The sequence below is a fragment of the Myotis myotis genome, unplaced genomic scaffold (assembly GCF_014108235.1).
Source record: "Myotis myotis isolate mMyoMyo1 unplaced genomic scaffold, mMyoMyo1.p scaffold_m19_p_5, whole genome shotgun sequence".
In the NCBI taxonomy this organism is placed as follows: Eukaryota; Metazoa; Chordata; class Mammalia; order Chiroptera; family Vespertilionidae; genus Myotis; species Myotis myotis.
The window spans coordinates 54,396,766-54,424,492 of record NW_023416357.1 but is presented as its reverse complement, the minus strand read 5'-3'; the positions used below and the strand labels follow the sequence as shown (position 1 = coordinate 54,424,492).

General features: G+C 37.1%; 1 protein-coding gene across 8 annotated transcripts in view; it reads left to right on the top strand.

The window, feature by feature from the left end:
* The window catches only part of MCTP1 (multiple C2 and transmembrane domain containing 1), a 491,422-nt gene that overhangs the window by 99,676 nt on the left and 364,019 nt on the right, over positions 1 to 27,727 (top strand). For 2 of the 8 annotated variants that reach the window (XM_036308586.1, XM_036308588.1), the window contains exon 3: positions 837 to 899. The exons of the other annotated variants lie outside the window; for them this stretch is intronic. The gene's annotated coding sequence lies outside the window, so the exon portion shown is untranslated. The remainder of the gene's footprint in view (positions 1 to 836; positions 900 to 27,727) is intronic. 8 annotated transcript variants of the gene reach the window in all.

The following is a 27,727-nucleotide window of genomic DNA, read 5'->3' as shown; positions in this document are numbered from 1 at the left end:
AGAGGCTGGCTTCAGGGCGTGTCTGGCCCCTCTCACTTGGTCCCATCCCACTGGACACCGTCTAATTAATTTCCTTTCAATGTGCACAAATCTGTGCACTGGGCCTCTAGTCATCTAAGTAGACAATCCAGTGAATCTACAAAAATACTTAAATATTTCAAGTTTCTTATGTACTTTTTGCCAGTCCTGTGAGATCAGAGGAATGAGAAAGCTAGGAGGCACATCTAATGTTAGGAGGTGCAGGGTCCTGGTTATTCTTTCTGTTTGTGCTACTATTTGGTAACAAGTTAGGTTTTAATCCCAACATGTGCTCTGGGGCCTCAAGTGTACAATCAGGCCACATCAATTAATATAAACATTGCCTGATGAAAGTGTTTCACTGAAAGTGGTCAATACAAAAGATATTTATTTTACTAATGTTATTTAGTATATTAGTAAGTGCTTTTCTAGGTTTGCATGTAATATCTTGTCTCCAGTGTTATTACCAAGCCTTAAAATTTCCTCAGAGTCAATACCAGTGAACTCCCCAGTTAAGTCTCCATTATCTTCATAGAAATAATTAATCACAGTGTAAATTATCTGATGTCATGAGAGTTTAATAACCTCATGTTCCATTTGCCAAAGGAAAGCATTTGTGGCCAAGACCAGCTGTGCTAATACCCACCCCCCATCTTTTATTGGAACAAATATAAAGTTGTCTGTAGTTACAGTGTAAAAATCCCCAAATTTCAGTTGTTGTCCTGACTGAATCTCAGAGTAATTACATAAAGTGCTTTGAGAAGAGGGTATACCTTTCTCATTATCTTTCTAAATTTAGTTATGATCATTTTTGACAGCCTCAAAGGGAAGAAAAATCTGGAGAACTCTGATGAAAGCAAATCCACGAACAAATTTAAAAGGTAATGTCACTGGTAAATTCCAGGAAAGAAAAGCTATTTATGGTGAATGCTGGGAATTTGAAAACAATACTAGGAAATACGAATGTGCTAGATTGCATGAGTGTCAGTATGTTTTAAAGTTTGTAATTGCGCCAGTGATCGTATGTCTGAGCTATTATTTGGAAATGAATCTGTCTTGTTGCTTTTTAAAAGGTTTATTGTGCATGCTTTCGATTGTGGGTTCCACTAGGGCTGTATACAACCTATGCAACCTGGGGTAGTCACTAAAAATGTGAGCTGAAAAAGAGCTGACTTCCTCTCTTTTTATTTCATCTTTTTCTTCCAGGGATAAATTCATGAGACATGATACTGGCTGTACTTTTGTACGTTGCTAATGATAGTAATTTGGAGATGAAGTCTTTGAAAAACTTGGCATGTAAGACAGGGGAAACAGTTGCACCGCTTAGATTGAAAAGACAATAAGCACGTTTGTTTGCTGCCAGATTATCCATCAGCTTAATGCAGCTCTGCAATCTCTCACTTGGGTATGACAGTGTGTCTATAACAAGAATTTATAATCCTGCCATCTCACTCCCCAGTGTGTGTGACCCGGTCTCTGGTGAATGGCTGCTTCTGAGAGTGCTGAGATGGTGGAGCGGGCCTTGACAGCTGGTGGAGTTTCCTCTGAGTGCCTTAGGAGAAACTGATACAGATGTTTCTGTGGGGTCATCCCAGCAGGCACCTGTGAGACTCAGGAGCCTTACTCTGAGCTGGAGAGGTGCCAAGACAAGAGAATTAGGGTAGCTATGAAAAAAGGACAGCTTACAGGATGAAGTAGTCTCTTAGTAATTCTCTGGAAAGGCAGGGAATGACTTTCCCAGCTCTAGGTCCTTGGACCAAAGCCCAGGCTTCCTATGGACACATCATAGCAAGAATTCCTGTCAACAGAGCAGTGTCTCCAATTGTGCCTCACAAGGCATTTACAAAGTCATGACTATGTTGTAGATAGCATTTAGTGTACATTTTTTTCTTCATTGGAAAAGGGATCTCTAGCATAGAATACCATGAAAAAATGTTTACAACAAATGCCGAACACAGATCAAAGGGTTAACTTTTTGGTGATTTCTTTCCATTTAATCAAGGTAAACTCTCGATCTAACAAATTGAGAAATATATTAATTTGTGTTCATAAATATTAAGACAATATTGAATTGTTTCAGAACTGTTATTCCTATTCCTTCAGGTAATATAAAGGTTTTTGTTTGTGTTTTTTTAATTCTTTAGGTAATAAAACTGTGCCCAGGCTAATATTAGCCAAAGTGTTGAGGAATTCTCAGTGTATAACCTCCTTTATTTAAAGATAAATATTGTGATAGTGTGGTGAAGGCCTGGAGTGGGGGTCAATGGGGAAAAAGGGTACATCTGTATTACTTTCAACAATAAAGATAACTTGAAAAAAATGAAAATAAAGATTGTGAGCAGGTGAGCATTTAAATTTGGGGGGTTGAAGATGGTAGTTCTTAATTAAACAGAACTGAGGCAAATATGCCCTGAAAGTGTTCCTGGGTCAAACTTTACTAGAGGCCTTGGCTGCAAAGTAACAGTGGATTATCTCTGTTATTTGCCTTTAACATTTTAAAGGATCCTTTACTTGTCCTTGAAAAACCATCACTTATGGGGGGATTGGTTGAAGAATGAGAGAAATAAGTGAAATCTAAAACAGTTTTAATCCTGATTACTATCCAAAGATTCTGTAGCATTCCATTGGACTTGAAGCCTTGCTTTCCATTTTTCTTTATAGTATCTGAAATTCCTGGAAGGGCAAATAGGACAACTCCTGAGCTATGACTGAATTCCAAGGTAGAAACCCTATTTAAGAGCAAGTCCGATATTAAGATGGTAGAGAAGCTAACGAGCATTTAAGTTGTCCTTTCTAAGGTCTCTAATGAAATAACTCTGAAAATAAATAGACCATTCAAAATGGTTCTACTGACTTAAGAGAAAATCCAGGTAGATTCTGTTGACTTAAGCATACTCTATTCCCGCAGGATATAAATAAGAGGAGCCATGATTCAATGAGGAGTTGTATTCTTTCTATAAATGATACCCGCCCCCCCCCAAACAACAACAACAACAACAAACAACCCCACATGGTGGTCTAAATACTATTTAGTTTTATTTTTCTCAACTAACTAGAAGTTGGGAGGTAGGTGGCTGCTGGCTCAGGGATTTTGAATTCTGGCTAATTTAGGAGATTCTCCATCAGTGGGTTTGAATTTTGTCTTTGCTAACTCATACCTGTGTCTGTGTCAGAAGCCTGTGGAAAGGTGAAGTTATCAGGAATTGGGTAAGTGGATGCAAACCTTCAAAGTTTTATCCTTTAACACAGCAGTTCTCAACCTGTGGGTCGCGACCCCTTTGGCAGTTGAACAACCCTTTCACAGGGGTCGCCTAAGACCATCCTGCATATCAGATATTTACATTACGATTCATAACAGTAGCAACATGACAGTTATGAAGTAGCAACAAAAATAATTTTATGGTTGGGTCACAACATGAGGAACTGTATATAAAGGGCCAGAAGGTTGAGCACCACTGCTTTAACACATTAGTGGAGTTTTATTTTGGGGGAGAACAAATGCAGCAGGTTGATGAAAGGAACCAGCACTACCTTTGGATCGGGCAAACAGCACAGGGAGATGGGGAAAGTGGCAAATGCGTGAGGGCATGAGATGTATTGAGAACATGGGAATTCAAGGGACAAGGAGGAATCCTTTCTCACAAAACCCTTTCATTCTCCCCTCCTCCCACTGTTTTCTGCTTGATTCACTAAAATGAGATCAAGAGTCATTGTGTATTGAACACCTGCTATAACCCAGGCTTTGCTTTAAAGGTACCTCCATGTCCAACTTCTGACCAATCCAACAACAGTCCTGGGGAAACTTAGACGACTCTGCATAGCAAAATGGTCTGTGGTGGTGTACTTAGTGTGAGCTCCCGCCTCCTTAGTGAAAATTAACCCAGGTGATTATGGAATTAGAAAAGGTATATTCATTAGGAGGACTTAGAAATTACATATAGAGAAGTTGTCCATTCCTGTGGCTGGGCACATATATTTTTGGTAGTTTGTACTGACTTTATTTTTTCTTTGCCAAGTATTTTTTCAAAACAGAAGCAGAGAGAATTAAGTTCTGAGAATCTAATTTCTTGAAAATTATTTCATTAGTCAACACTAGCAGGCATCAACGTTGGGGCCTTTACAAGAATTATCAATTACAGTGGGTCTCAGGTTGCAGTTCCAGTAGTTCCAGCATTTTCTACATGAATGCAATCTGTTTTCTGTATCCCAGAGGCCTGCGATGTTCCTTTGTGGTGTTCCTTTGCATGTAGTGCAAATGAATTATTTGATTATAGAAGTTAGCAGTTCAGTCTGTTTACTTCAAGAAGAGGGGACAGTTCTCTTGGGACAGATCAACTTTCACCTCTGTATTATTATGGATCACTTCTCTGAGAGATATCTGGTATACCACAGTACCCAATTTGTTGTGCTTTTAGGACTTTGAAGACCTTTATTGGATTGTTTCAGGTTTCTGATTGAAATTGAATTTATTGTAATTTTTCTAGACATAAATTGTGTGATAATTATCTTCATTAGAAACAAACTATGAAAGAAAATATTACCAATGTTAGCTCATTATTTGCACTCTGTTTTGTGGTTTTTATTTTTTTTTTAGCTTTATTAAGTGTTCTGAAATAATGCAGAAAATAATTAATATGCGTTGTTGATAGAATTAATTAAGCATACAAGAAAATCTGTTTTTGTATTAGAGAACAGATTTTCTAGTTACTTACTTTGCATTGAGAGAAATTTATGAATGATAAGGTTAGGTATGTTTATATTTATTTTTAATAGAAAAATGAGGTTTGTTTCCCAGAAGAAGACTTAAAAATTAAGCAGAGCCTGGCTGATGTTGGTTAGTGGTTGAGTGTCGACCTGTGAACCAGGAAGTCATGGTTCCATTTCTGGTCAGGGCACATGCCTGGGTTGTAGGTTTCGATCCCCAATAGGGGGTGTGCAGGAGACAGCCCATCAATGATTCTCTCTCATCATTGCTGTTTCTATCTCTCTCTCCCTTTTCCTTCCTCTCTGAAATCAATAAAATATATTTTTTAAAAATTAAGCATAGAGAAAATTATTATATAACATTGTGATTTATAATTTTATAGATTGTCATTTAAAAAGTGGACAAATGGGTGAATAAAAATATTATTTCTCTGACAAAAAACACTAAAAATAAAGGTAACTCCAAACCAATAAACTCCATGTAATTAAAAGAACAATCTATTGTGAAATTTATAATAGATAATCTAATATGAATGACTTCACTGAAGTGTTAGTCTTTCTCGGGTGGTGAGTTATTAGTAGAGATAATTCAAATGGCCATTGATTCAAAGAAAATTTATGAAATTTATGCCAGTGATGCCTTGGAAATTCATAAATTTATATTTCTTGGTAATATAATTAACACACTGGAGAGGGTTTTTTTTTTTTTTTTTTTGTTTGGTTTTTTTTTTTTTTACTTTTATGTGGTAATACTTTATAACATCACTTGTTATAGCAGAGGGTTTTGGGTCTCCAAATGGCCTCAAACTAATTGCAATTAAAACTTGCAACTCGTCTTTCTGTGTTTCTAACTATTATAAATTGAAGTTATTTATACTTGAAAGTCAAGCATTTACAGGAGGATGTTCCTGTTTAATAGTTTGTGCTCTCTCCTTTTCATACACTGCTAAGATGTTTTCTTGTGCTCTTTTGGCAAAGGGGGACGTTAGCTTAGCACTGCTCCCCCCCCCCCCCCCACTTTATTTCATTCTTTTAAAAAATCCTTAGTGTGTTTTTTTAACAGCATCAAAGTAACAAAACTGGAAGAATTTGAATGCACAGTTATGGGGTCTATGGCAGGTCTAGAAAACAACCCTCAGCACACTAGTTAAAGCTGCAAGTCAGTGAGGAGACCTGAGCAGAGGGAGTCAAGTTTCTAGGTCTTACTCCTGATTGTATCTGAGGGTCATGAGGAGGAACTTTGAATAGAAACAACATCATAACTGGTCTTCTTTTACTCCTCAAAGTTGGTGTTGAATCTATAGATCAATTTGGGGAATATAGCCATTTTTACGACATTAAGTCTTCTTCTGATTTATAAAAATAGAATGTCTTTCCATTTGTTTAGGTATTATATTTTTTCAAAAATGTTGTATAGTTTCAGAGTATAAATTTTGTTAAATTTATTCCTAAATATTTTAATTTTTTATGCTATTATAAATGGAATTGTTTTCTTAATTTTATTTTCAGTTGTTCATTGCAACTGCAATATAATTGATTTTTATATAATCTTTTAAAATCCTCCCCTGAGGATATATTCTTATTGATTTTTAAAGAGATATAGAGATAGATAGATAGATAGATAGAGACAGATAGGTAGAGGCGGGGGACGGGGAGAGAGAGAGAGAGAGAGAGAGAGAGAGAGAGAGAGAGAGAGAGAGAGAGAGAGAGAGAGATCGGTTGCCTCCTGTATGTGCCCTGACCAGATTCGAATCCACAATGTTTTGGTGTACAGGACAACACTCCTACTAACTGAGCCACCAGCCAGGTCTATATATCAATCTTGTATCCTAAAATCTTGCTTAACTTATTTATTAAATCTAATCATTTTGTAATGGGTTCCCTAGGATTTTCTATATTTAAGATTTTGTCATCTGCAAATGAGATAATTTTACTTCTTCCTTTCCAATCTGGATGCTTTTTATTCTCTTGCTAATTGTTCTGGTAGGAATCACCAGTGCAGTGTTAGAAGTGAAACAGAAGACATCCTTGCTTGTTCCTGATCTTAGGGGGGTGTACACAGTCCTTCATCATCAAGGATGATGCCAGCTATGGGTTTTTTATGGATGCTCTTTACAATGGTGAGGATGTTCCCTTTTAATCCTGGTTGGTTGAGGGTTACTATACTTCCTCTGCCTGTAATGCCCTTTCTTCTCCCTTCTACTTTGTATATCCCCTCTGATTCTCTAAGACCAGCTTAAATATATCCACACAACAAAGCTGATCACTCTTTTTCACTACTGACTTGTAGGGATATAAGTAAAAATGCATTGGAAGAAATTGACTTTGAATCACTTTAAAAGGCTTTTTCAATTTGGAAAATGTCAAATTATGAATTCAAGATACTAAAATCACAGAGCCCCCACAGGTAATTCTATTTAACCTGTCCTGGTATTGATTTTACAAGTGTAAAACTAAGACAGTGAGTTTACATAAATAGGAATATATTTATAAAGTACAAATTGATACACTTCTGTTTGCACAGTTAGTAATCTATGCATTTGCAAAAATCTAATAAAAATGTGTCTAGAATAATCCAGATCTAAAATAAGAAATATTGAATATCCTGTGATAGAAAAGAGGTTGTGAGCTATCTGATTCAGTGAAATGAATTTTTAATTAAGATTATATACTAATTGAGAGCTGAGGATTAATGGTTTTACTTACATGCATATTAAGTCATAATTCATTTCTGCCAGTTTTCTCAAATAGTGAAAGTATTGAGTTTTCCATCACTTGGGCAGATCAGCTTTTAACTTTGTTTTTTTTGTTTTTTAAAAAATATATTTTATTGATTTTTTTACAGAGAGGAAGGGAGAGGGGATAGAGTGTTAGAAACATTGATGAGAGAGAAACATTGATCAGCTGCCTCCTGCACATTCCCTACTGGGGATGTGCCCGCAACCAAGGTACATGCCCTTGACCAGAATCTAACCTAGGACCCTTGAGTCCGCAGGCTGACGCTCTATCCACTGAGCCAAACCGGTTAGGGCTTAACTTTGTTTTAATGGCTTTCCTTCACTCATTCACTTAACTTATCAATTCACTTATTCAATTAATTTAAAAAATATACATTTATGATTATTTCTGTATGAGATGTAGATAAAAACAGAAATCCCTATATTACAGGAATTTATAACTTATTAGGGAAATTAAAATAAATAATATAATATGCAGTAGTTTATAGGAACTTCTAGTTCAAGATGGCAGCCTAAGTACGTGTGTCAGCTTCCTTTTGTCCCAACACACACACACTTGCAGGCATGCACACACATGCACACACACAAAGGGGAGGCAAGGTGAGAAAGTAGTCAAATATATAATCATAGAAATTTAATCTTGTTGTTTATACTAACTGGTATAGTGTGTAATTCACAAAAATGAACATAATATGCTTTCTCAAAGTATATTACTATATACTCAGTAAGTATATATTACTATGTACTTTGAGAAAACAAGAGCAAATGAAAGAACCAATAAAAATGACTCTAACCCCCCAAAATAATTCAGGGAGCAAAACAGAAATTAAAAATTTTAAATTAATTTCTTCAGAGAGATTCTAATATTTTTTTACATTCATAAAATAAGACAACTATGATAAAATGACTATCAAAATTAAGAAAATCTGGGAAGATAAATATAAACTAGTAGTAATCAATTGCAATCAAAATTTTGAATTGGCTAAATCACAAGATACTTATAGTTAAAAATAAAGTAAGAATCCGAAAGATAAAATCATGGAAACTGTATTCAGTTCTTAAGACTTCCATAGCAAATGCCCTCAAACAGTATAAAAGAACATTTTATCCTTTTGCAGACCAGAAGTATGAAATCAGGTGTCAGCAGAGGGGTCCTTCTAGGATTTCAGGAGAATCTGTTTCATGGATCTCTCCTATAGCTCATTGCATATTTCAAAGAAATTTTCTCCAGTTAAATTATGTAATTCAAATACAAAGCTTCTAATATATATATATATTTCACAGAGGAAGGAAGTGGGAGAGATAGAAACATCAATGATGAGAAAGAATCATTGACCGGCTGCCTCTTGCACACCCCTACTGGGGATCAAGCCCACAACACAGGCATGTGTCCTGACCCGGAATTGAACTGTGACCTCCTGGTTCATAGGTCAATGCTCAACCACTGAGCCCTGCCGACTGGGCCACTTCAAATATATTGCAAGCAGGGATGTATTCTTTTTTCTGGTGGCTTCTGGCAAGCCTTGGTGTTTCTTGTCTTGTAGATTCATCACTCCAAGCTCTGCCTCCATCTTCTCATGACTTCAAAATCTAACAACATTAGCAAGGTAATTTTCATGGCTAGAGAAGAAAAAAAGTCTCCGATATAATCTTTAACATGCTTCTGGGGTTTAATCGTTAGCACTGTTAACAAAATCAATACAGTAATGTGGCCCAGAATAAAAGAGATTTTAGCTTTTTCTTGAATATTCTCTAATTCCTCTCTGTCAATTGCCAGACATTTAATCCTGACCAATGCTGAGAAATAGGATGATAATATTTACTGATATTGCCATTTATCTGTTGGTTGGTTTATTTTTTTTGTTCTTTTACATTTATTAGACATCCATTTTGTGGTGCTCAGTAAAAAAGGAGGGTGTGTCCTGCTCCCACTGATTCCCGGCCATGCTGAGACCCATCAAATTAAATTTTCTATCAGGAAACAAGCCTCGAACATACAAGTTTGCAAATGCAAAAGTTTGATCTTTCTTTTAAAAGGAGGCAAAACTGTAAAAATTCCAGGCTAGTTAACTTTAATATGTTGATTAAAAATAGAATGAAGTAAATTAATTTATGATTTACATGAAATTTTAAAAAATGTACCATTTTATTTTAATTATACAAGTAATATATTCATTATTATTATAGCAATAAATGAGGACAGATAAAATCTCCTTTGAATACCCCAATCTCTATGCATTAAATGTGTATGTGTATGCATGCATGTATGTATGTATGTACATATACACATATGGATAAAAAAGGGATCCTTATGTAAATACATATGTGACTGGGTATGAGTAGGTGCTGTTTCTACATCATAAGTACATTTTTTTCATTAACATGTTTTGGAGATCTTACTATGTTAGTCCATATAGATTGACCTATTGTCTTAAATTGTTACACGAGATCTTTATTGAACTGGTGCCTAATGGGTGGTCACTTATGTTGCTTCTAGCTTTTGCTCTTACAAGATGGTATTGACGTCCTCATGCATGCTTCATCGTGCCCCCCATGTGAGGATTTCTGTAGGGTAGCCAGGTTGCTCTATTATAGATTATATACCTTTTATATTTTGTTAGATACTTCTAAATTGCTAAATTAACTTGGTAGATCTAATCTTTCCACATTATGAAGTATTAAATCTTAAAAGTAGGCTTTGTCCCTGCTCAGTTTAATTTCCTCAGTAATAAACTGTGGCCCTGTAGAAAAGGGGGGAGAAAGAAAATCAATATATTTGAAGGGAAACTTTGGATTTGAATTACATAATTTTCTTACTAGCAAACTTGGGAAAATTGCTTTGAAGTAGACAATGATCAGACAATGATCATTTAGCTATAGTTCCAACACCAAAAGCCAGGAATTAATAATAGCATCAATCTGAGGGTTTTTATTTAAGTTCTTCTGGTTTGATACTCTTAATTTTTAAATGTATGGAGTATAAAGCAGACAATAAAACTGAACATAGTTGAAGAATAATGGGGACCTTGGGTTGTTTTGAAAAAGTGACCATTAAAACTAGAATCTTCTTCATTGATGATTCCATCCAATGATTCATTCCAGTGATGTTTAGAATGAATTCAACCAGCTGAATACTTTCCTGGCTGGATACTTTCCACCCCCAGCTCTCCACAGCCTCCTTCTCATTCTACAGTCCAGTGCAGACATACCTGCCCTCACTTTTCATACTCAGGCTGTTAGTGCTGAGTACTACACAAGTCTTTTGTATTCTGTAGAATTCTTTCATACTCTCATAGGTTATACCCATTCTTTTTCCTATCTTTCCTCACTACCCATGTGGACTCCTAAAACAATGAACTGTGACTTGTTCATTTTTGTGTTCCCAGTAGGCAGCACTGAGCTTAGGATCCTAGTAGTTAAGAATGTGGGCTTCAGAAAGATCTGTGTTGAAACTTCTGTTCTGCCACTTTCCACCTTTGGGTATTCTTGGGGAAGTTTCCTAAGACACCTATGCCTCTGCTTCCTTTTATGTAAATTTGTGCTATCTACATTAAAATATTGTTTGGGGAGGATTAATTTTAATATCTCCATGCTTAGCATAGTATAAACAGAAATGATGGCTGTTATTATTGTTTTTGTTTTTGAAATATAGTTTAAGAAGAAATAAGTATGTAGGAAAAATTCTTATGACTAAAAGAGGGGTCATTTATTATAAAAATGTAACACAAATTTCCAAGTCATTTTATTTTCCAATATAAGGAATAGATGTGAGTTACTTTTATTTTCATCTGATAAGTTGTACCTCTCTGCACTTATTCAGCACAGACTTAGGGAGCTCAATGCAAAATATAGTGAGGTTTCTAAGATTTATGATTAATCTAACACTTAAAATTTGGCAGAGGGTACAGACTTAATCTTAATAGAGATGAAAATATCTAGGACTGACCCAGCACACCTAGTGTAGTGGTCTCTTATCAGCCCCAATGTAGAGATTTCAAAAAAATGAGAGGTCACAAATCATGGAAACAACGGAACATTTTCAGAATTCAGTCTTATGACTAGCATTGTCATCTTCCCAGATCTTTAATCCTCCTCTGAGAATCAACTCACACATCACTCTAACTTCTATACATATAAAATATTTATTCTTCCCACTAAGAGCTATACTGCTGTTTTTCACAATGGAATACTACTCAGCTGTAAAAAAGAAGGAAATCTTACCTTTTGCAGCAGCATGGATGGACCTGGAGAACATTATGCTAAGTGAAATAAGCCAGAGAAAGACAAGTAACATATGATTTCACTTATATGTGGAATCTAATGAACAAAATAAAAACAAACTCATAGATACAGAGAACAGACTGGCATCTGCCAGAGGGGATGGGGGTTGGGGGTCCGGATGAAAAAGGTGAAGGGATTAAGCAAGGGAAAAAACCCTCATAGTTACGGACACTAGTATGGTGATTACCAGAGGGGAATGGGGGCGGGGGTAGTAGAAGAAGGTAAAGGGAGAATAAATGGTGATGGAAGAAGACTACTTGAGTGGTGAACACACAATACAATATACAGATGATGTATTACAGAATTGTACACCTGAAATGTATATACTTTTATTAACCAATAAATTCAATACATTTTTTAAGAAAAGAAATTTGGGTCTAGGAATTATTTACCTTCCAGTTGAGTTATTTTATTTCTACTCCTCTTTGTGTTGTTTATTTCAGAGAATCCCAGGGCTCTATTGACTAGGCATTTGGATCCAAACCTGTACCTTTTCTATTGTGTATATTTCTTTTATAATTGTCTCCTTCCTTCTGGAAAAATACAGGCCACCCAGAGAGCCCCTTTCTGTCATTGTTCTGCAGGGAGCTTCTTTTCCTATGCTCCTCGCCCCCTTTGCTGAGCATCTTCTGCTCTTTATTTTCTCTTTTTTTCTGTCACAATAATTTCTCTCCTCTATTCTCTTAGAAATAGATATGAAATATTATCTCACATTTTTCTAAGAGAGACTTTTTATTTTCACATCCCCTCTGAGCTTCTGTGGATGGTAGTATCAGGTAAGGAGATATTGCATCAAAATTGTCACCTCCGGTCACGTTGCCTCGGGGGCAAAATAAGATTCTGTGAAGCTGCTGTGTCCCAAACCTTTCCCGGGAACAGCAAAAGCAAGAACCTCTTGTTCTTCATCAGTCATTCTGTATCCCTGAACTCTCTTGTAGGGTGTGCTGTGATAAGGACATCCTCAATGCCAGCTCCTGCATTTTGGTCACCTGCCGTCTCTCGTTCTCAAGATGCAAGGTCTTGTAGGCCTGGCTAGAGTCCACCTCACACTTCTGCTAGTGCCAAATTAGCCAACCTGCCTTTCTATGTTGAACCTCCTCTGAAAGTGTCCCAGCAGTTTCTTATTGGCAAGGCCTCTGCTCCCCATTTTAAAGCCTTAACGGCTTGCCTTTTCCCTCCCATCCCTCTGGCCTCGTTTGATCAATGGCCACCCCTCTTGCCAGGTCTTTGTTTCGGTGGGACTTCTCTATGTGTTTTGAAGATTCCCTCCATGTCATGATGTCCAGCCCAAATGTGGAGCAAGCTATTCTGGTTGCCTTTCCTCTTGGTGGGTTCAGGTCTAGGTACAACCCTGAATATGGGGTTTTATTTATTTTCCCATGTGGGTATCATCAAATAAGGATCATTGCTATCTCCCTGATATTCGTTGAAAACTACGGTATTGGATAGTGACTGTATATATCCCCGAATACCTGCGTCATGTAGGGGATTTTTGAAAGCAGACCCTAAGAGGGAAACTCCTGATGGAGAAGAGTCGGTGAGGTGAATATTTTAGAGGTGTATTTCTCAAATCATGCCTCTGGGTACCACCTGATTATAAGATGAGCCCTTCCCTGCCCTTTCCTTCTCACAGTTTCAAGTTCCTTTCACACTAGTAGATTGCTTCTCCAGGCAGTAGAGTGGGGTTAGGGAGACGTTGTAGGGACCTGGGTGGAAATCTCACAATGGCCATGTATTAGGTGTGTGATGTCAAGTGACATTTCTTAATCCCTGTTCCAGAGTTTCCCTAGGCATAAAATGGGCATGATAATAGCACCTGCCTCATAGGGTTCTTGTAGGGATTACTTAAGTTAAAATCTGTCTCATTATATTGAACCAGATAAGTAAGTGATAAATTCTACCTACTTACTATCACTCCTATGCATCTGTGCTTCGACTGATAAAAGACTAAATTATTTTCTTGCGATTATGTACATTTGTTCTTTACTGGTCTGCTCCTTGTATGTTTGTCCATGTTAATAGTTTATACTTTATCCTGGAGAATAGTCCTTCATACAAATATTACTTAATTAAAGCTTTTCAGTGTACTCGACAATAAAGTATATTGTCTCAGGTTTGCAAAGCTCAAAATGCCTAAATTTTATAGTCTTAATCAGCCTCACTTAACTCTGTTTCACATTTGGTCTATTTGTTAAATTCATCTACTGCTTATTATGTAACTCTGTTCTCACAGACTGATGAAGATTGAGTGAGGTCATCTATGAATGAAAATCACTTGTAAACAGAAAAATTCTATGCCAGTATAAAATATATTAATACCAAATAGCCGTATGGGCTATTTTCTGGTGGAAGTTAAACAGCTATAGTTAAATTCATGCAGTCAAAACAGCCTTGAAAATGATAAAAATGTGCATGAGATGTTTGCCTATAATTTGCTGATCAATGACCGTGATTACTTATTTGCTTGTAAATATCTTTAAATATTTATTAAACTTTTACTATGTTTAACATGATTTTTAAAATATACTGAGTTTAGTAAAGCACAATTTTGTTGTCCACTGACATTTATTAGGGTACAGTTTTGAGGAAAAGCAGTGACCCTCCCTTCATCCTTAAGATAAATCCATTTACACAGCAGGTGAGACCTTCTATGCTTTACATTTTCTAGCTTGCAGTTTCTCACCTAGCTTACAGTCACTGGCAGAAGACCTGGCCAGCAAATAGCAGTCTATTCCCTCAGGCTGTTCCTGCTGACATGGAAAAATAGGAAGAGAATGCCACTGGAACTGGAATAGGCCTTTATAAATCTTGGCTTCAGTATTGACACAACCATTGTGCTTTAAAATCTTCTAATATTCTTTAGTTAAAGGTCTCCCAGGCCTCCCAGTAAGCTAAAAGAAAATCTATTTTATGGAAGGTGGTTTTAAATGCCTTTTAAAGACATGTAAAAGTATTGCTCGACTTCTGTTAATTTTTATTAATATTAAAACTTACCTCATTGAGCATGTTTTTTGTATGTATGCACTTCATTGTTTCTTACCAGTTCCTTAAAAGAGATTTTAAAATGATCATGATATATAACATGTTCAAAATAAAACTAATGAATTTTTACTAGACTGTAGTCTAGTAGTTGGGAAAGAAAAAAAATCACAAATTAGTTTAAAAAGAAGCTAATATAGTTTTGTAACAAGAAGCTGGTCTGACTCTCAGCTTCCTGGAAGCCATGTTATAAATGGAAATAGGCTGAAGTATATATTCTCAATATCAAAGGAAAAAACATCAAATCTTAATGTATTATATTATGAATGTGGTTATACGTACATGATTCCTCTACATTGGAAAAGTCATGCCAATCCAAAACATAGTGTGTCTGTTTTACTAAATTTGTATTTTTAGTAAATACTAATTAGATTAATGTGAAAGCTTTTCTCATTCCTGGGCATCCTTTGTCTATGTACTGTATACACTTTTGGTAGCAGCAGGCTATGGAGGATAGGAAAAATTTTTGCATAGAGAAAAAAAGTGAAAATTTTGAGAGTATATAATATTTAAAATATTGGCTGTATAGTTAGGATTCTGACTTGTTGCATAGTAACTAGCTGACTCAATAATTGGGAAGTAAGGTTGAACAAAAAATAAATGTATTTTAAAGTTTGGGATTTATATAGGGAATGAAGGTCTGTATCTTCACTATGCCTACTTGGATTTTGATTCCTAAAACACAAGTTGCTTTAAAAACTTAGCCCAGGAAAAATATTTTATGCAATAGGAAGGGAAGATCAATGGATTACTCAAACCAAATATTGGGGTGAGAGTCCACTCAGGAAACATACCTTTCAGTTAAAATGCATGTTACTGATACACTATTAACCACTTCAGAAAGAATAGTGGAAAAATATTTTCCAGGAAATGAATACACTTATTTTTACTTTCCTAGAAGTGTTTGAAAAATTAAAATGATTATAATATATGATCACAAAGGAAAGCAACTCATAGGGACTCATAACTGAGAGCTATGAGATGAATAAGAGGGCGTAGTGGTAAAAAATAAAATAAATTTCTTCTTTGGGTGAAATGATGAAGACTTTGGTGGATGGCTTCTTAGATTAATAGCCTCCTTATCAGATTCACATGATAGAAAGTAGTGTGACTATAAATTGGAATATAGTGTATTTTCATTAGCAGAATTAAATCTTCTGTTTGAAACCTAGGGGCATTTAGAAGTTTCTTTTAAAAAATGTTTATTCTGCTTAAATTGAGTTTGAGTTTAAACACAGATAGATTTATGTGAAGCCTTTGTGCAGATACTTGAATAGTGTTCCTTGACATATTTTAATAAATCATGATGAGTAGATTCTTTGTTTTCACTATAAAAAGTAAAATGGAAAGAATAGAGGACATTATTTACTTAACAATTTGTATGTATTTCTATTATGTACTTTCATCTTCTGAATCTAATAACTAGCAATAAAGTTTTGAGGTTTGTGAATTTGCTGTGAGTTATTTAACTCAACAAGACTTTTCTTTGTGTTTGACTGACTCGGTTTCCACACCATTATCTTACTCCTTAAAACCAAATATATAAAGTAATTTTCAACTCCTTTGGAATTTAAGAATTTTAGTCCCATGGAGTAGTATTATTTATTTTTGTTTTCAAAGGTTGTCAAAACAAAGGTGAATTCTCAAAGTTTGTCAAGTATCCATGAGTAAATCTATCTCTTCTGTCGTTTCTTCTCCAGTATGCATCAAATAGCATTTATGTAATACTTAATATATGAAATATGCTTTGTGTTTCATGTGCATTCATTCACTTGATCCTCTGAACAGTCTTGTCAGAAGATAGGGAAGGAATTATTATTATCCTGATTGCCATGTTGGAAGTTAACAGTATGTTTGTCCTCAATTTTGCATGGTAGCTGAAGAAAGTTAATATCTCTCTCTCTCTCTCTCTATATATATATAAAAGGCTAATATGATAATTGTTCCCATGGGGGTTTGACCTGGCGACTGATTGCTTGCTATGATGTGCGTTGACCAACAGGAGGTGGCATGGAAGGGAGGCCCTGGTTGGCAGCCAGCAACTGGGGAAGGGAGCCCCCAGCTAGCAGCCAGAAGGAAGGCCCCGGCCAGCAGCCAGAAGGGCTCGATCGGCCCTGATTGCTGGCCAGGCCTTAGCCCGAATTTCATGCACCGGGCCTCTAGTAGAATATAAGACTTTATAAAGAAGAGGTTTAGCAGAAAGAAAACATACATAAAGAGCTTGGTGTACTGCTTTTAATAATGAAGAATTGATCCTCCAAATTAGATAACAGACTCTGGAATAATTGAATACTGTCTTTATAGTCAGCATCTCAGATATCTTTTCCTCATGCCTTAATTTCTTTCCTTTAAAAAATTAAGATGATTATGCATTTTCCTAGAATGGACTCAGCTGCATGCTAGTGGGAGATTCCAAGTATCTGGGCATCAGAATTCTATGGTGTTTCCAGAAGACAGTTGGTGGTGAGCTGTTTGTATCTTTTTCAGATTGTCCTTCCTTGTTGTAGTGTGCTGCTGGAGTGTTTGTGTTAAAACACATGCTGTTGCTTTAAAAACACAGCAAAATCGAGGCAGTTGAAGGCCATTAATAAGAGGCTGATAGCTTCATCTTTTAAGCTTACTTTTCTCTGGAATGTATTTCAATCTCTTTGCCTCAATTTATATGTCTCTCCTGCCAAGCATGGATATTAAAACCACCAATCAATATTTTCCATGTCATTCAATCTCCCAGTCTATTTGTTGTTTCTCTGGAGGTGCTCAGTAATAAAAAATGCACAGTCACGGGAGGGCATGATAAGGTAGGTATGTTCCTGAACCAACAAGTTTGTTTTTTTACATCATAAGGATAACATTAATTAAGCATATGTGGAAAAAGGGAAATTATAGCCAGTGCAAAGGATAAGCCACCATCCACAGTAACTCACTTAAGAGTAAGCTTTAGTGTTTCCATTCCCCATGGTGCAGAGAGGTATGATAGCAGAAGAGGCTTTATCTTTCATGGACTTCTTGGCTTTACTTTTTAAGCTTCACTGAGATATAATTGTCTTATAACATTACATAAGTTAAGATGAACATGTGATTTTATTCATGAATATATTGTAAAATGTTACCACAATAAGTTTAATTAACATGTCCTTTACCTCACATAATTACCATTGTGTTGTTGTTGTTATGGTGAGAACATTAAAGCTCTACTCTCACAGCAACTTTCAAGTAACCAGGACAGTACTGTTAACTGTAGTCACCATGCAATGCATTGCATCTTGTACCTGAAAGTTTGTACACTATGACCAACATTTCTCCATTCCCTCCAACCACTCAGGCCCTGGGAATCATCATTCTACTTTTTATTTCTATGAGTTTGATGTTTTTAGATGCCACAAATGAGTGAGATCATACAACTTTGTCTTTCGCTGATTTATCCCAACCATGTTGTCCCAAGAGGCAGGGTTTCTTTTTATGGCTGAGTGATGTTCCTCTCTGTGTTTTGGTGTGTGTGTATGAGTGATTAAACTTCTCTACATCTCAATCAGTGTTTGATGTTGTTCCTACTTTTTATTTTATCCATTATTATAAGTTTGTAGTGATATTTCAGTGTGGTTTTTTTTATTTCCTTAATGGCTAATCATGCTGAACATCTTTCATGTGTTTATTTGCCATCTATATATCTTGTTTTGGTGAAATACCTCTTCTTGTATTTGTCCATTATCTGATTGGATTATCTGTTTCTTTCCTGTTCAGTTTGATAATTCTTTATATGCTAATCATTTATTGATTATGAAGTGATATTTTGTATAATTTGGAAGAGCTAATTTTTAGAGCAAAGCGACCTAAATGAAGTGAAGAAATAAAGCATTGCTAAGATGGGGGGAGGGGACTCGGGGAGGTATTTCATGGAAGGAATAGCAAATGCAAAGTCCCAAAGGCAGGAATAAGCTTGGAGTGTTCTAAGAATGTAGTCCAGTGCAGCTCGAGTGAGCAAAAACAATCAGAAGACACGTTGGAGAGGTAGGCAGAGGACAGATCATATCAGGCCTCATAGACCATGATGAGGAGCTTGGATTTCAGACTTCGTACGATGGGAAGCCACCAGAAGGTTTTAAGCAGAGGAATGATATAATTTTATTTGTATTCTTAGATCATTCTGGCTGCTGAACTAAACTTTGACTATGGGTCAGCTATAGGCGAAGCAAGGAAACCAGCTGACAGGCTTTTGCAGCAGTTCAGGTGAGAGAAAATTATGGTTTAGACCAGGGTTTTAGCAATAGAGATGGGACAAGAGGGGAGCTCCAGCTGAAGACAGAGCTGAGCAGACTTGTTACTTGATTGGGTATAGGTTATGAGGAAAAGACAGGAATTAAAGATAATTTTTTAGGTTTTTGTCTAAGGCAACTGAGGGTGTGATAGCATTATATACAAAGAAAGGGAAGCAACAGATAGAAATAGAGGATGTAAAGTTCTCTTTTAGACATGATAAGTTAAAATGCCTGTTATCACCTATGCAGAGCTTAGGGAAGTGATGGGCTAGAGATATAAATTTGGGACTCATCAATGAATGAAATAAGTTGGAATAAAAAATAGGTTTTTTAAAAAAAATATATTTTATTGGTTTTTTACAGAGAGGAAGGGAGAGACAGAGAGTCAGAAACATCGATGAGAGAGAAACATCGATCAGCTGCCTCCTGCACATCTCCCACTGGGGTTGTGCCCGCAACCCAGGTACATGCCCTTGACCGGAATCGAACCTGGGACCCTTCAGTCCGCAGGCCGACACTCCATCCACTGAGCCAAACCGGTTTTGGCGGAATAAAAAATAGTTTGTGAGTCCTTTCATATCAATGAGCTCATTTGATTTTCTCAAGGATGCAATAATGTTTTGAATAGGAGTCACCACTATTTAAAGAGAAGAAATGTAGACCCAGAAAAACTGTCAGAATTTGCTGTAAGAACTGGAATTCTTGACTCTTAGCCTGTGTGTTGTCTATTGTATCCTGATGTTCTGGTATCATTTTTGGAAAACAAGGGGGCAATATCAATGTCAGTTTTTCCTGTTTTTGTTTTGTTTTATTTTTGAGAACTTCTTTTAACTTTTGTTTCTCTTGGGCTGAACTAAATAGGCTGGGCATATTGTTTAGTGGGTAGGAGTGTTGCTGGTGGAGGCTGAGCAGGTAGGAGTGGGTGGGCCTCTGACGCTCTCCTGAGGACACCTTGTTTATGTAGAGGAAATCTGACTGCAGGAAGGCATTTCCCTTTACACTTAAAATGCAATTGTGCTGAAAACCTAGACCTAGCCAGGAGCTATTTCAAGCAGACTTTACCAAAAGTCATCCTTTAGAATGCTGTAATATTTGACTTGCAAGTGGATTTTTCTGTAATAGAGGAGTCTTATTTTTTATTTATTTATTTATTTATTTATTTATTTATTTATTTATTTATTTATTTATTTATTTTTGCCTGGTAGGAGGAGGGTTTTGCTTTGGAGATTGTTCTAAGTTCTTCCATGTGCCCCCTGTTAAAAATGTACTTCAATTTTCTCCACAGCTGAAAATATAGTTTCATGAAGAATAGAGATGAAGGTACTAATATTTGTTGAATGGGTGCTAATCTGCCACAATGAATGCAAAACAAACCGAGTCTAAGAACAGGAGGTTGGTTTAAGCTTGCGCTACTTCCTAAATGTTTATTCTGCTAAAGGCAGCGAGTGTTCAAAGCTATCCCTCTTAATTTAAAATTCGCCCGACAGTAATGAAGCATGTCAGTTCAGGATGGCATTAAGAACTGGAGAGGTACCAAGTGCTTGTATTCAACACGGGTGACTGAATTGCAATCTCACAGGGTAGGTTTCATGTATAATTTTTAACTTAAAAACATTGGTTTTAAAGGACAACATGAGTTTAATTCTATTTTTTTCCCTTTGTATCTGAAGAACAAGTATTGTATTCTTTTCTTCAATGGTATTAAAATTAACTTATTTATTACTTATTGAACTAATATTTACTTATTACTTATGCTGATTTACTTAAGCATGAATCTTGACATAAGCATAGCTATTTTCTTAACATTTGTGCCAATAACATATAATGAATGTTGAAGTAAGGAAGACAGGGAGACAAAATGAAAAAATAAAATAAAGGAGAACTCAAGGTCTGGCTCATACTATGAAGAGAGAAGAATGCAAATGGCTTTATAATAACCAAATAAAATATGTACGTGAACTTAATAAATACCCTGAAGACACTTGCCTAAGGCCACATTGCTATAACGAATGTATTTTTAACATTAAGCTAATGCCAACCAAGAAATATCAATACATGGCATATATATTGGTACTACAACCACTTAATAAACATTATCGATCTAGCCCAAAAGATCGCAATATATCCATCACCTTGGCAGCTGAGACCATGATCTTGATCCTGGGTGACAAACTTGGGCTTGTCTAAGCTTCTGCTTCACTATGCTAAATGTTTAAGTTCTCAAAAACCAATATAAAGCTAAGATATTTGGATCAAAATAGTAATTAGAAGAATGCATTTTTGATAGATTCGCATACAGAAAAATTTCTGATGTGTAATTTTTTAAACTCTGCAATATATTTTAACAGTCAACAAAATTAAAATTCTGAAGGTCTAGATCACATGGACTTGTCCAAAAGGCAAGAATGACATTTCTAATATTCTTTCACATTTTGGCCATCTTTTAGATATGACTTGGTAGCTAATCCTAGTTCCTGCCAATATTGTGCCTTTGCTGAGTAGAGCCAGAATATGGTGCCAAATGATGCTGTCAAGTTTGTATGTAAATCCTCAGGGAAAAGCACAATGTTCAGTAATGTTCACACTTGACAGATTAATGTTGATGGTGACATGGAATCTCATTGTTACAGAACGAAGTAGGCTATTATTGAAGCTGGGAGAAATGAAAGTAATCCAAACTTTCCCTTGCCACCAAAATGACACGTGTGCCACTTTTACAGTGTTGCACTGGATCATGGCATTCCATTAATATTTTGGCTAAAATGTCTCATAGCAATGCAATAAGTCTTTTTGGAATAATCCTTTAAAATAGATTAATAACATTTAGCCACATGTGCTTGACTGTTTCCCTTATAGCCCATAAAGAATCTGAAAGAGGAAGTCATATTGCTTGTTTTCGTTTAAGTCTTTCCCCCTTCCTGGCTTTCTTCTCCAATTGATTTTAAGCCAACAAAGAAGTCTTGAAAAACCGTGTCACGCAATTGTTATATTTCTTTTTCAAATCAATTTAAATTATCTTCGGATAAATGAAAGGCAGTCTTCTCTTTTAAAGAAATGAAATTCTATTTATAATGGAACAGATGGAGATAAGTAGATATAAATCTACATATATCTCTTATCACCTGGACATGTCATTATTACCTGTCCCCCAATATGTTTTATCTGCCTTTCCATTTTCCTTCTAATACCACTATTTTAGTTTAGGTATTATTTCTCACCCAGGATAATGTGTCTTCCTGCTTCTAACTGGTTCTCCCTTACTATTTGCAATTTGTCTAATTATGTCACTTCATCCTATCTAATAAAAGAGAAACATGGTAATTAGCCATACCTCTGCTACCCTTCCCATTGGCTAATCAGGGCAATATGCAAATTAACTGCCAGCCAAGATGGCGGCCGGTAGCCAGGCAGCTTGAAGCAAACATGAGGCTTGCTTGCTTCAGTGACGGAGGACTCCAACGTTCCCCGCCTGCCGCTGCCAGCCTCTGAGCTTGCAGTTTGAAACATTGTTACAAATATAGAAGCTAAACAAAACCCCAGAAACCTGCTTTCAGCCAGCCGGGATCTCAGAGCTGGAGTTGAAACAGTGTTTCGATTATAGAACCCAAACAAACCAGATACCTGCTTTCAGTAGCCGAGGCCTCAGAGCTGGACCCAAGCCTCAGAGCTAAAGCTGGTCCAGAATAAAAAAAAAAAAAAAAGAAAAAGAGGAGCGGTTGGGAGCTTCAGTCACCCGCCAGCCTGAAAGCAGCCCTCAGCTCCTCACCCAGACTGGCCAGGCACCCCAGTGGGGACCCCCACCCTGAAGGGTGTGTGACCAGCTGCAAACAGCCATCATCCCCTCATCCAGGCTGGCCAGGCACCCCAGTGGGGACCCCCACCCTGTCCAGGACACCCTTCAGGGGAAACCAGCCGGCCTCCACCCATGCACCAGGCCTCTATCCTATATAGTAAAAGGGTAATATGCCTCCCAGCACCGGGATCAGCGGAGCCGAGAGGCCTCCCAGCACCGGGATCAGCATGACAGGTGGCAACACCCAAACCCTCTGATCGCCCTGCGGCTCTGTGTGTGACAGGGGGCGGAGCCAAAACCTCCCTATCCACCCTGCTCTGTTTGTGACAGGGGAAGGCGCCCCAACCCCCTGATCAGCCCTGCTCTGTGCCTGATAGGGGGGAGCTCCCCAACCCCCTGATCGCCCTGCGGCTCTGTGTGTGACAGGGTGCAGTGCCCCAACCCACCCCCCCAACGGGCCCTGCTCTGTGTGTGACAGGGTAAGGAGCCCCAACCCCCTGATTGGCCCTGCTCTGTGTGTGACAGGGTGCGGCGCCCCAACCCACCCCCCCAACGGGCCCTGCTCTGTGTGTGACAGGGTAAGGAGCCCCAACCCCCCTGATGGGCCCTTCTCTGTGTGTGACAGGGGGCAGCGCCCCAACCCCCTGATTGGCCCTGCTCTGTGCGTGACAGGGGGTGGCGCCGCAACCTCCCCATCGACCCTGCCTTGAGTGCGACAGGGGGCGGTGCCCCAACCCCCCAATCGACCCTACCCTGAGCGTGACTGAGGGTGGCATTGCAACCTCCCGATCCGCCCTGCTCTGTGCATGACAGGGGGCGGTGCCCCAACTCCCCAATCGGCCCTGCTCTGAGCCCGACAAGGAGCTGCGGGGCAGGCACCTAGGGATTGGGCCTGCCCTCTGCTACCTGGGAGCAGGCCTAAACCAGCAGGTCGTTATCTCCCAAGGCGTCCCAGACTGTGAGAGGGCACAGGCCGGGCTCAGTGACCCCCCCCCCCCCCCCGAGCGCACACATTTTTGTGCACTGGGCCTCTAGTTAATTATAAAACTTTAGTAGCTCCACATGACCCATAAGATAGAATAAAAATTAACAGCAGTGCATACAAAGTCCTTCATGATCTGTCCTCCTGCTTACCTTTTCAAATTCTTGTCCTGAGTTTTCCCCTTGCATGCCTTCATTCCATACTGAGCTATTTGCAATTCTCCAAATATACCATGCCATTCTCTTGCCTTCATTTATTCCCATATGGATTCCACCACCCCCCCCCCCCCCATAATAACCTCTGTCTGCTTATCTGCTTGGTGAATTTCTCATTTGTTAATAGTCATCTTCCAGGCTACTTCTTCAAAGAAGCTCTCTCTGATCTTTTTTGGACAGAATTTGATGCTTCCTTCCTGTATTTTCATTTTATTCATGGGACTTTCCTTATCTGTATCTATATGGTGTACATTCCAGATAAATAACTATCAAATTCAGCATTCCTAAGAATCATTAGTGGATCTTAAATACAAAGTTATGGGTTCTACCACCAGAAATTCTAATTCAATGGATCAGGATGAAATCTGAGCCTCTATATATTTATGAAATCCCCATATGTATCTGGTGTACAACTACCTTCTAGGACCCTGGTTTTATGTTAGGTGTCGCTTTACCCTTAAAACATAGCACAGTATATAAAGTATATTATGTGCATTTAACAAATGTTTGTTGGGAATAAAATATAGCATTTTGTTTCTTGTGAGCTAACATACATAGAGATAGAATAGTTAATGTAGCTGGCACATGGTAGGTCATCAGAAAGTGTGGGATATTTGGACATCTGAATGAATGATTGAATGAATGAGTGGAAGGAGCTCAGGGAAGCTAGTTAAACTGTTAACAAAGCCCCTTGAATCTCTCAAATATTGCAAATATCACATATGATACCTGGACTTTGGGTGAGATTTGAAGTTAATTTGAGACATGATATTGTAACTTAGATTGTTTTTTGTTTGTTTGTTTTTTACCATATGGACAGACACATGCTCTTATAAAGTTGACAACTGGTAAAAAATAAGCAGGTATCTTGACTGGAATTCTTCCATAGAGATGGTGTTATTTTACTTCTATGTGTTTGTAGACTAGGATGGTTGTTTTTAGGCAAAATATTTTTGCAAAACATAATCTTCTCAAGGATATGGATAAGTACTCAAGAGACACTCAAAAATTTTGCACCATAAAGAAAAAAAAATAACATATTTAAGTTTTAACTATTCGCTTTTTAGCTTAACCATTTATCTAAAGTTACATAGGCTGTTTAAATATATGCCTTTTGAAAAATGCTGGGAATAGGCCTGCAGTTCCTTGGTGCTATTTTTTTTTTCCTGGATCTTTAACAATAATGTCCTTAAAATATACTAGATTTAATTTTTATTACAAAAACATTCTATAATTCCAAAAGTATCATGGCCTTTGTAATTTCCATTTTTTTTTACTGTACTTTTTATCTCAGCCAGGTCCTAGAATTAATTTGCACACAGAGAGTTGTAAAATTTTTATGGAATTGTATTATACAAAGGACTATGAAGAACTGAAACCTATCAAGAATGTTTTATGACTAAAATATCAAGAGGAGATTTGTAACAAAGGAAAGATATGACATGACTTATATGTATAACCTATGGACATAGACAATAGTGTGGTGGTGGCCTGGGAAGGGGGTAGGGAGGGTGGGTGTGGGTCAATGGGAAGGGGGAGGGGGGGCATCTGTAATACTTTAAACAATAAAGATAAATTTAAAAAATACCAGTGGAATATATTTATCATTTTAGGATGCTAACTAAAAAGAGCGAGATGTTTTCATAATTCATATTGTATGGGTCTGTGTTTGTGGAATCAATGTATAGTCAATATATAAAATTTTGGTTATGTATACTTAATGTCAATTCCATTTACTTACTTAACCAAAGACTTGCTTTAAATAGGATCATGTCTAATTTTTTCTAGGTGTTGTTGATATGGGAGGTATAGGCTTAGATGAAATGCTGATTTTGATGAACTAGAACAGGGATTGTAACATGTTTTCTGTGAAGGGTCAGATATCTTAGGCCATGCAGTCTCTGTCACATCTACTTAATGTTGTCATTGTAGCCAAAACAGTTCACAAAGGAAAGGGTGTGGCTGTGTAGCAGTAAAATGTTATTCACACAAACACGGAGCTGGCCAAATGGGCCATGAGTTGTAGTTTGCTCTACATAATCATATTTTTATTCCAAAAATGAGAAGTGAGAAGAGGCCCTGATTGCATAGGGCTTTGTTTGTGCATTTTCTTTTTTTTTTTTTTTAATATATTTTATTGATTTTTTACAGAGAGGAAGGGAGAGAGATAGAGAGTTAGAAACATCGATGAGAGAGAAACATCGATCAGCTGCCTCCTGCACACCTCCTACTAGGGATGTGCCCGCAACCAAGGTACATGCCCTTGACCAGAATTGAACCTGGGACCTTTCAGTCCGCCGGCTGACGCTCTATCCACTGAGCCAAACCGGTTTCGGCTGTTTGTGCATTTTCTATTTATCTACAACTAGGAATCTTAAATTTTCTTCCTAGTATTTCATTAATTATATAAACAGTATATTTAGTAACAACTATACTGAACAACTAAATATATCATTAAAATACTAGAAAAAACTCCTCGATCAATTTCAGATCAATTCAAAATTTAAATTCAATCGATTTTATGCAAAAATAAATTAAATGCAAATCAGCCCCATATCATAGGGAGGGTGCTAAAGTTTTCTATTCCTCAGTTTTTTATATGGGCAATTGAATTTCTTTGATAGAATAATATAAACTAGAAAATTAACTTTCAATATCATATCTTTATCTAGAGTCAGTGCATATAAATCCATGAAGTAAATTCAGCAGTTATCTGTAAGGCACCCTTGGGTCCAGAGCCTCTATCCTGCCACAGAGCTCCCCACAGCCTTTATGGCGGCACCCTCTTCTATGGAAAAGCAGAAACTAGCCAATTGGTTAATGTATTTGAATGCCTAACACCTACTTTATAAATGTATTTGAATTTCTATAGGCTTTATTAAGGCAATTTTAACCTGAGTAAGTATAATTCTCATTTATATATATTTATTTCACAAAAGTATTTGGGCACAGAGTAAATCTTGATAGCAATATTATTAGTTGCCTTATTAAGACGATGTGAGAGCTTTGGGTTAAACTTTTAGGTACTCTAAAAGCATCTCAATGAGCTTGGCTGCTCTGGGAAGCCAGAATGCCTGAGAAAGTATGAATTAATAAAGGACCAGCCAAAAATGCATGAAAAAAATATGAATTAATAAAGTTTTACCAGTATAACATAGATTGGAGAAATTATATTTTATTATCAAGTCAGTGTGCTGAAATCTTTAGTTTTTAAATTGTGTGGTTTTAGTTGACCAGTGACATGGATATAACAATCTCTATATTTTTATAGAACTATTTGATAGTTAATTACAGGAGGAGGGAAAATATTTATAATAATTGGACAGATTTTGACAGCAGTCCAGATTTCTCAAGTTGAAATCACATTAGGAATGCATTCTGAAGTGAATCATTTATTCTACTTTCCTTTGTTCTTTATCTTCAGATCCATTATCAGGATGGCTGTGAAAAAGTAGATGAGAGTTTTAAAAAAATCCTGTAGAACATATCGTGCTAGTGAAGTGGTGTTTGTGAACAAGACTGGTTTTGAGTGAAGGTAGATAGAGAATGGTGATCATTGCTGAAACTTATCCACACTGGTGAGTAATGCATATGCAGTATAATTAAAACCCACAAAAGAGGTTTCCAAAGTGGTTGGGCATTTGATGCAGGATATCTCTAATTCACTTTGCAGTTGAGACCCAGCACTTATGAGATGTGTT